At 37.2% G+C, this 9,376-nt stretch overlaps 1 pseudogene; it reads left to right on the forward strand.

Moving 5' to 3' along the window:
• The first annotated feature begins 620 nt into the window (after positions 1-620).
• LOC126506466 (bifunctional phosphoribosylaminoimidazole carboxylase/phosphoribosylaminoimidazole succinocarboxamide synthetase-like) lies at positions 621-6,613 on the forward strand (annotated as a pseudogene).
• The last annotated feature ends 2,763 nt before the right edge of the window (positions 6,614-9,376 follow it).

Below are 9,376 nucleotides of genomic sequence, written 5' to 3' on the forward strand. Positions count from 1 at the left end.
CTCCTAATGTCATTTTGCTATAAGACCAGTGCCTTGCTCAGCCACTGTTAGAGAAAGATTCCCCCCTGTAGTAGATGGGAACAAATACAGCAACTCACAGAGAGACAATGTGCAGATTGTGAGAAACCTTGGAACACATACTCTTAATTGAGATATCTTGCTCAAGTCCCTTATCTCAGGGCTCAGGGAACCCTGTGTAGAAAAGGCTAAAATGTAGTAAGAGTCAGAGGAGGATGGAGGACACCAAGGAAATAAGATCTTGAAATCACAGCAGGAGAGACACATATATGAACCCACAGAGACTGTGGCAACATGCTTTGAGCCTACACTGGGTATAGAGAGGTCGGGGTCAGATGGATTCCCAGCACAGAGAGAAGCGGATAAAAGATTCCATCTCTAATCCAGATACTATCTTTAATAGATGATCACTTGCAAACGAAAATTAGTTTTCTTCAATATAGTCTCACAAGGGATACAAACCACTTTTAAGGGCAGGTCCCACGCCTAGCAGTAGTTGGCTATCTCAAAATAACTCAGTGGCATCTTTGGAAGATCTTTGTCTCATAATGCTTTGTCAGGGCACTTTTTTTAAAACCTTGCACATTCTTTGGGTATATATTATGGCTTCCAGACTTGTACTATGGGATTTTTGTGTGTATCATTGCATCTGTGTTTCCTATTATTTTTCTTTGGAGTTTTACTTCTATTTTTATTTATTTATCTTATTTTATTATTTCTTTAGGTATCTACTTTTTCTAATGAAAGAGAACAGGTGTGAATTTGTATGGGAGGGGACATGGGGAGGATCTCAGAGGAATTAGGGAGAATAAACAGTAGACAGAATATATTGTATGAAAAAAATCTACTTTTTTATTTTTATATTTTGTTTTTTTTTTTTTTTTTTGAGACAGAGTTTCTCTGTAGCTTTGGAGCCTGTCCTGGAACTAGCTCTTGTAGACCTGGCTGACTTGAAACTCACAATGATCTGCCTGCCTCTGCCTCCCACACGATGGGATTTAAGGCATGTGCCCCCGTTGTGAGATATAAAAAATCTATGTAATAAAATAAAACTGAAAAAGAATTGGGCAACATAAATATAACATTACTTCTTAAAGAACATGAACACAAATATGCACACCTAACCAGAAATAAAGTTGTTACTACAGCATTGTTGCAATGATAAACTACTGTAAATAGCACGCGTGCCCAAGGAGTGGGGAAGAGGAGATATTCTACACAACATATCCATCATTCACAGGGCTGTACAGTTAACGCACATATGGTGAAATTCTGAAATCTAGATAAACATTGTTTGCTTCCTATGGTGAAATAAAAATCCCAATTCCACTCTTTATTATGCTTCTGTAGATAGCAGTTTGGAAAAATGGCTGTCCTTACCCAAAGGAGCAAGCATAGTTCTTGCTTATTGGTTGCATGTGTCATTCTTTGAAAATCCATGCACTTGACCATGAAAATCAGATGATACCTCATTCTCTAAAATAAAATCTGCTTCTTGCTCTTGCTGATGCCATACCCATTCCTGAGTAGAACCTCTATGTGGTTTTGGGTGTTGTATGGGGCATTCTTCCAAAGGGCTTTGAGTATATATAAAAGTCTTCTGTCAATATCTATGTCAAATGCTAAATGCAGCCATCACTACAGGGGTGTTCCTGTGGTTTTGTAAATGGCATGTAGGTGAAGCCCTCCAGAGACTGTTTCAGGGAACAGCATCTGCTTCATTATGTAGTGGAAGCTTATCGTCTATGCGTGGTTAGCACATTACCTTGGATTGAACAGTGAGAGCTCACACCACCAGGGTCTCTATGCACAAGAAGCACATATGATGAGATGTGGGGAATGCAGACTCATCAGCAGACCTATTACAGATTAATCATTCTACCCAGAATCCAGTGTTCTGACTTCCAGGAACAACCAGGAGCATGGTGTGTCATGCTTCATATTTAGGAACACAGTATGCCAGGTAGGCTGGCTTCCAGGTCATGCCTGCATTTTCTACAGTTCCAACCTCTATTTCATTTTGCTGTCTGAGGAGCAGAGCCTCCTGATCAGTGAGCATAATATGCCAACCAATATATTACAAATAAACATATAATAACATAGGTAATAGATTATAAGGGACATTAAACCAAAGAGGGTATCTTGGCATGGGAATGTGTAAATGGAGGCTGCTCCTTCATTTCCCGGCTCCCTAGACCTGAATAATCACACAAAACTATATTAATTACAGCATTGTTTGGCCAACAGCTCAGGCATATTTCTTACTAGCTCTTATATCTTACACTTCTACTATTTTGCATTATACCACAAAGTTCTTGATTTGTTACCCCTTGCTTCTTGGGCAGCTACGTGGTGTCTGCCTCCCTTGTCTGCTACATGGCATCTTTCTGACTCTGCCTACTCTCTCTATATATTGTTCAGATCTCCCGCCTGGCTTTGCTCTGCTAAGCCATTGACCTAAACAGCTTTATTCATCAACCAATAAAAGCAACCCATATACAAAAGGACATCCCACATCAGAAATGATGTCATTCCAAATTTTTGAATCTTCATTTATAGACTCACATCAAGAAATAGGCTGGCATCATCAGCAAACAGCTGAGGGCAAGGTCTTCTGAACTTGCCCCCTGATAACAAGGGAGGGTTAAATCCCAAACCCCAACAGGATATGGCACTGGCATTATGTAGACTCAGTGCAGTAAGCAAACACATGCGCAGGATGGGTGGTTGCATCTCTTGAAGCTGCTCCATTTCATCTGCTTCTTGAAGGTATCATCCATCTAGGGTTTGATGAGCCCAGCAGGAATCCAGGTAGACTTCGGTCCACTTCCTGGAAATACACAAGTAAAATCTCTCCCACAGGTAAGAAATGGGGTGGTGATTGCCATTTCCCTGTTATTATATCTTTTTCTGGTCACCAGCGGAAACCTCATAGGTCCTGATGTAGGTGCCCAATGGTTATGATCTGCAGTATTCCCCTTTACAACTGTTTTCAAAAAAGTAAATTACACTATATTAATAAGATGCTGATTGTTCGTCTTATTTAGATCCATATTCTGCCCCATCTGTATTTATCAATTTGTTCTTTATAGGGTTTTTTTTTTGGTGTGTGTGTGTGTATGTGTGTGTACTCTCCACTACAGCTTCACCTTAGAGATTATAAGACATCCTGGTATCATGTTGAATTTTCCATTGGAGACAAAATTGTTTGAAGGCAGTTCAAGTTCATAATCTTCTGTTGAGGTATGCTTTGGAGTTCTTGAACAAATATCACCTTGAAGGAAATTTTAAAAATTAAGAGAAAATAAAGAAAGCACAAGAATGCCCCTTGGTGCTCCCCTTTCTATTTTGTTTTAAATAATTGTTCTCTTATGTTTTATGTATGGGGCTTAGACTGTAGGAGTGCTGTAAGAGCTGCAGCACTATTGGCAGCCCATGTCTGACTATTTCTTGTCAGGCCAAGATCCAATCATCCACAGATTTAATTTCACTGGAAAAGCAGAGACACTAGGTTGCCCGTTTGGCCAATCATCACAGCTAGCACAAAGCCGTGCAAAAGGATCTAAATGTGTTGTCGGCTGAAATTCTTCACTTGCTAAGCTACAGTGATCAAGCAATGCATTTTTAATAAAAGGTGCATAAACGATGGAATGGGGAGGTCTTCAGGACCCTTACTGTGACCTCCTTCTTGTAGGACCATCCTCTTTGGTATAGCAAGAATTTCTATCTGCACCATCTTGATTTTCCTCAGTACATATTCTTTGTCACTGTCCTTATTTCTGTCTATCTCTAGAAAAGCTTTAACTCCCCACCCCCTTGCCCGTGCACCTAGACACAGATTATAGCCATAATAATAGGATAGAAAGATTCAGACAAGGAGAGTCCAATCCTAACTTCTCTTCGTGCAACATTCAAAGCTGTCTTCCACAGCGTTTTATCTAACAGTCCTCTATAGAAGACAAAGAATTTATCTGTAGAAATTCAGACCAAAACTTTTCTAACTCAAGCATCTGTGTTTTAACTCCTTTCTCTTTTAACAGGCATTTTGCCACCCAAGGCTGAGCTGCTCTCTGATCCTGTGGCAAATTTCCATTTCTGCTCCTGTTTCTTTTCCCATGGGCTACTTTTAGCCAGTGTACTCAAGTCCCCACATTTTGGTGACAAACTGCCATCCACGTTATAGCTGCATTTCCTCCTACAAGGTGCTATGTGGGGTTGAATTTATTTCATTAGGTTAGGAATTCATTCTTTACTAACAGAATGGTAAGGAAGCAATCACAACCGTCTCAACATCTGTATATCGATATGACTTTCCCTTAGAATAGGCCCTTAAGTGAAAGTAATTATAGTGCTAAATTATGTCTTGTGGCCACTATTTCTGCAAAATAATGTATGTGCTAAATATACACATTTCCTATGTAATATGTAAGAAATTCTGCATGGATTTGGCCATTACTGTAGGTCAACGTTAATTCAAGCAAGAAGACTAACCTGGAGGAAAATAAGCAAGAAAAATCTCTGCCTTACTCTATGACATTATCTAAGAAATTAAGAACTAATAAAGGAAATAAAATCTCAGCATTTAGCTTGCAGAACCATTTTGTCATTTGTGTGTAATTAATATTAATTGACTATGCTTTGGTTTTGTTTTGGACTAATGGAATTTTATAAAAAGAAATGTCTGGTTCAGTAATTTAACAGATACAAAAAGATAACATGAAAGTAAATATTATTGCACTTTAGGGTTTTTCCATATATGCATAGTCAACATTTTTGGAATCTAAAAATTAGTGACAAAATATCTACAATTTATGTGCAATGTTTTAACACTGAATATAAATAAGTGTAGAAAAGTTCATCTGTGTTCAGAAATCCCTGTTACAATCATTTAGCAACCAATGCTTTCTCTTGGTCTCATTATGTTCCTGTGTCTGTCTGTCTGCTTCTCTCATATATATAATCTTATTTAATTAAAATAATTTGATATAAATTTGTATCATATATATTTGAAAGCTGAAGGGCCATAAGGTGGATCGCAATAATATTCAGCAGGCAGATATAAAAAATTCAAAGGAAAACTAGGAATGTATTTCAGAATTTAGAGAAACTAAGATTCGTCCATGAAGGAGACATGATTAACACATATAAATGCTCATAGGTGGACAATAAATGCTGACTAAAAAATATCATGCAGAGACTTAGTGGCTGTGTCTGTGCTTGCACCGCCCTTCCCTGCCCTCCTGAGCCTCTGGTGGTTCTTGTTTTCCCGACTGCTGCTTCACTTTCCCGCGAGGTCTTGCACCTTCATCCCACCTAGGATGGTGAGGTACTGAACACTGGGAGAAAACTCTGTGAGGATAAGACAAAAGAAGTCTATGAATTGTTAGATAGTCCAGGAAGAGTCCTCGTGAAGTCCAAGGACCAGATTACAGCGGGAAATGCAGCCAGAAAGAACCACCTGGAAGGCAAAGCTGCAATCTCCAATAAGATCACGAGCTGTATTTTTCAGCTGTTACAGGATGCCGGTATCAAAACTGCTTTCACCAAGAAATGTGGGGAGACTGCTTTCATTGCACCCCAATGTGAAATGATTGCAATTGCATGGGTATGCTGAAGAATAGCAACTGGATCTTTCTCAAAAGGAACCCCGGTGTAAAAGAGCAGTGTAAGTTTTACCCACCAAAGGTGGAAATGTTCTTCAAGGATGATGCCAATAATGATCCACAGTGGTCTGGGGAGCAACTCATTGCTGCACAGTTTTGTTTTGCTGGACTTGCTATAGGCCAGACTGAAGGTGGACATCATGAGTCATGCTACACAAGCTATTTTTGAAATACTGGAGAAAGCCTGGCTGCCCCAGAACTGCACGCTGGTTGATAGGAAGATTCAATTCGGTGTTGATGTAACCACCAAAGAGATTGTTCTTGCTGATGTTATTGCTAATGATTCTTGGAGACTCTGGCCATTGGGAGATCGGAGCCAGAAACACAAATAGCCTTACCGTGACCTCAAGGAAGTAACTCCGGAAGGACTCCAGATGGTAAAGAAAAACTTTGAGTGGGTTGCAGATCAAGTGGAGTTGCTTCTGAAGTCAGACAGTCAGTGCAGGGTTGTAGTGCTGACGGGTTCGGCGTCTGACCTTGGTCACTGTGAGAAAATTAAAAAGGCTTGTGGAAACTTTGGGATTCCATGTGAACCCCGAGTGACATCTGCCCATAAAGGAGCAGATGAGACGTTGAGGATTAAAGCAGAGTAGGAAGGGGATGGCATACCTACTGTATTTGTCGCAGTGGCAGGCAGAAGCAATGCTTTGGGCCCAGTGATGTCTGGTGACACCACATATCCAGTTATCAGCTGTCTCCCCCGCCCCCCCATCACACCAGACTGGGATGCTCAGGATGTGTGGTCATCTCTTCGATTGCCCAGTGGTCTTGGCTGTTCAACTATACTCTCTCCAGAAGGATTCTCCCTGTTTGATGCTTAGATATTTGGGTTAAACAATCATTTGGTGTGGGCCAAATTCGAGCGAGCATATTGAACACATGGATATCTTTAAAGCAAAGCTGACAAGAAAATCAGAGAATGCAATTTGTAAAAAAGAAAGAAAGAAAATTTACCTTTTAGGAGAAAAGTTACACCTTTCTAGTTTGGATTAAAAAGGAAAGAATTCAAACAAAATGATTTCACATCAGAGAAATCAGTTCAGCTAACTACTGAACAAATGGTCCTCTAGATATCACCCACTATATGGTCATTGTTGGGCCGTTGTTTAACATTAGCAAAGAAATGCCATTTATGGAGCTGGAGCTATGTCTCTGTGATTAAGATTCAGTGTGGCTCTCTGGCAGAGGACTGAGTTTGGTTCCCAGCATCCATGTGGAATAATAATCACCTGTAACTTCTCCATTATTTCTAAATGCTAATAATGACTTTTTATAAATCAGTAGTTACTACTTGATCTTCTATAGTTCACTATTTGAAAATTAAAATATTTGTATTGTTTATGCTGATAACAATACATTCTTCTCACTGCAAAAAATCATGCAAATAATAAGCATTGACTGACTATGTAAATTAGTCAAATTATACTTTCTATAGAGGACATTATATAACAGTAGAGAGCAATTCCAGGAAGAAAAGATTAACATTACAAAAGTATTTTCATTTTTCACAAACCTTCAAAGATCATTAAGTAAAATTTTACAAAAATAGTTGGAGAATGCCTTTATTGTAGTAGGACAGGTTCGTGCACTTTTGGGTAATTTAACACTGTAAGAGACAGAAAACGCACAAGTAGATCTTGACATTAGTATAATATGTGCAGTAATTTCAAAATACATATCCCTTTTTGTTCCTTGTGATATATTCACTGAGAAAATATATTAGTCTATCAAACATATCTCTACAGGCTTTAAACAATGAAGATTTTACACAGTGTATTTCCTACTACAATAGAATGAAATCAGGGAACACACATAATGTGCTGTCTAGGAGAATTCTCAATTTCTAAAAATAATATAGAAATCTTCTGAATAAGGATTTAAAGGAAATCAGGAAATATGCTAAGCTGGACAACAATAAAAATAAAACAAATGAAAACTGCTGAATGTAGTGAAAGTAGTTCTTAATGAGGAATGTGTGGCTTTATTTTATGATGTAGGAGAGAGTTCTAAAATCACTGATGTACCCATCTGCATTTTGAAGGTATATAGGAAAAGCAAATCAGATCAGTAGAACATAAATAATACATGTGAGTAAAAATAAAAGTTATATTTTAAAATTAGAAAACATAAAAATTTGTATATTAAACGGTCAACAGGATTGTCTTTTAAAAAACGGAATATCCCTATACATATTCAACAGATTCATGTACAGGTGTTTTGCCTTCATATAGGTCTGTACCATATGTGCATCTTATGCTCATGGAGGTCAGAAGAGGGCTTTGGATGCTCTGGAACTGGATTTAGACTTGATGTTGGGAATAGAACCTGGGTTCTCTGCAAAAATAGTGCTCTTAACCATGATGCAATCTCTCCAATGTTCAGTAGGATTGTTTTATTCCTACCTTGACTAATTAAAAAGATTGAGTGGAATCAGAATTATGAATGTTGATAATAGATATTTGTGTGGTATTTTAAAATTATAGAACCTATAAACTTTAAAGGAATAAAAAAATTATTATCAGCTAGAATCTACCGACATGGAGTTAACATAAGTATTAGAAATTTCTGTAGAATACAAATTTGATTAACTAGAAGAAAAAATTAAATATTCTCATATTTATTGACCACATTTGTATTGTGACAAAAGTATTTTCCTCAAATAAAACCCTCAGCATTTCATATTTTCACACTTGATTATCCAAAAACTACTTAATGCTAAATCATATAAACATTTTTCAGTAAACAGAAAAATACTGTAGAAATAACTTTATCTTTCCACCCTAACCTAATGCAAAACTCTGAAAATAAAAATAAGTATTATATTACAAACCATCCTTCCTTTATGAATATAAGTGTGAATCACTAACCAGATATTGTCAAAATAATTTAAGTAATTCACTGAAAAGATGATTTAGTGGTGTAAATACTAGCTTCTCCTTCAACAAGCATGGATTTAGTTCCCAGCACCCCCATAACTGTTTACAACTGCTTGGAACTCCAGTCCTAGAAGATCTGATGTCCTCTTATGGCCTACAAAAGCACTAGGACACATATGGTGCACAGACATAAGTTCAGACAGAACACCTAAAAAATAATACATACATACATACATAAATATAGTTAAAATTCATTTACTCATCTATAAAGTGAGGACACATGATGTTAAAGTAGGAGTTGTTTCAGCATTTTGAAGTCAAATGTACCAATATAACTTACCATCCTGCAATCATTAAAAGTGAAAGTTTTGGATGCTGCTAAGAAAAGCAGGAATAAGGATCTTGACAAAACACGGAATTAATTACAACCAAAATTTTTCTCCAAGCTAAGTAAAAAATATTATAATTCTAATCATGGTGACTATTCTTTTGAAAACCTACAGCTATCATGACATTTAACACTGACATTCTCATATTGAACAAAGCAAACATGCTTAATATAATCCTAATAGAACACAGTGGCAGATATATTTAATAATATAATAAGTCACAGAAATAAAGACCATAGTAATAATCAGAGAAGTAATAAAAATCTCCATTGTCATATGACATATTAGTTTTCATAGAAAATTATAGCAAATTACTAACTGATAATTGGAATTAGTTATATAGGGTGGAAGTTTCACAGATAAATACATTGTATTTATAGATCGTTAGCACACACTTGTAGGTGAAATATTAAAAATATCACTTCAAATA

This window comes from Alexandromys fortis, unplaced genomic scaffold (genome assembly GCF_014885135.2).
Source record: "Alexandromys fortis isolate MF-2015 unplaced genomic scaffold, M_Fortis_MF-2015_v1.1 scaffold_0, whole genome shotgun sequence".
In the NCBI taxonomy this organism is placed as follows: domain Eukaryota; kingdom Metazoa; phylum Chordata; class Mammalia; order Rodentia; family Cricetidae; genus Alexandromys; species Alexandromys fortis.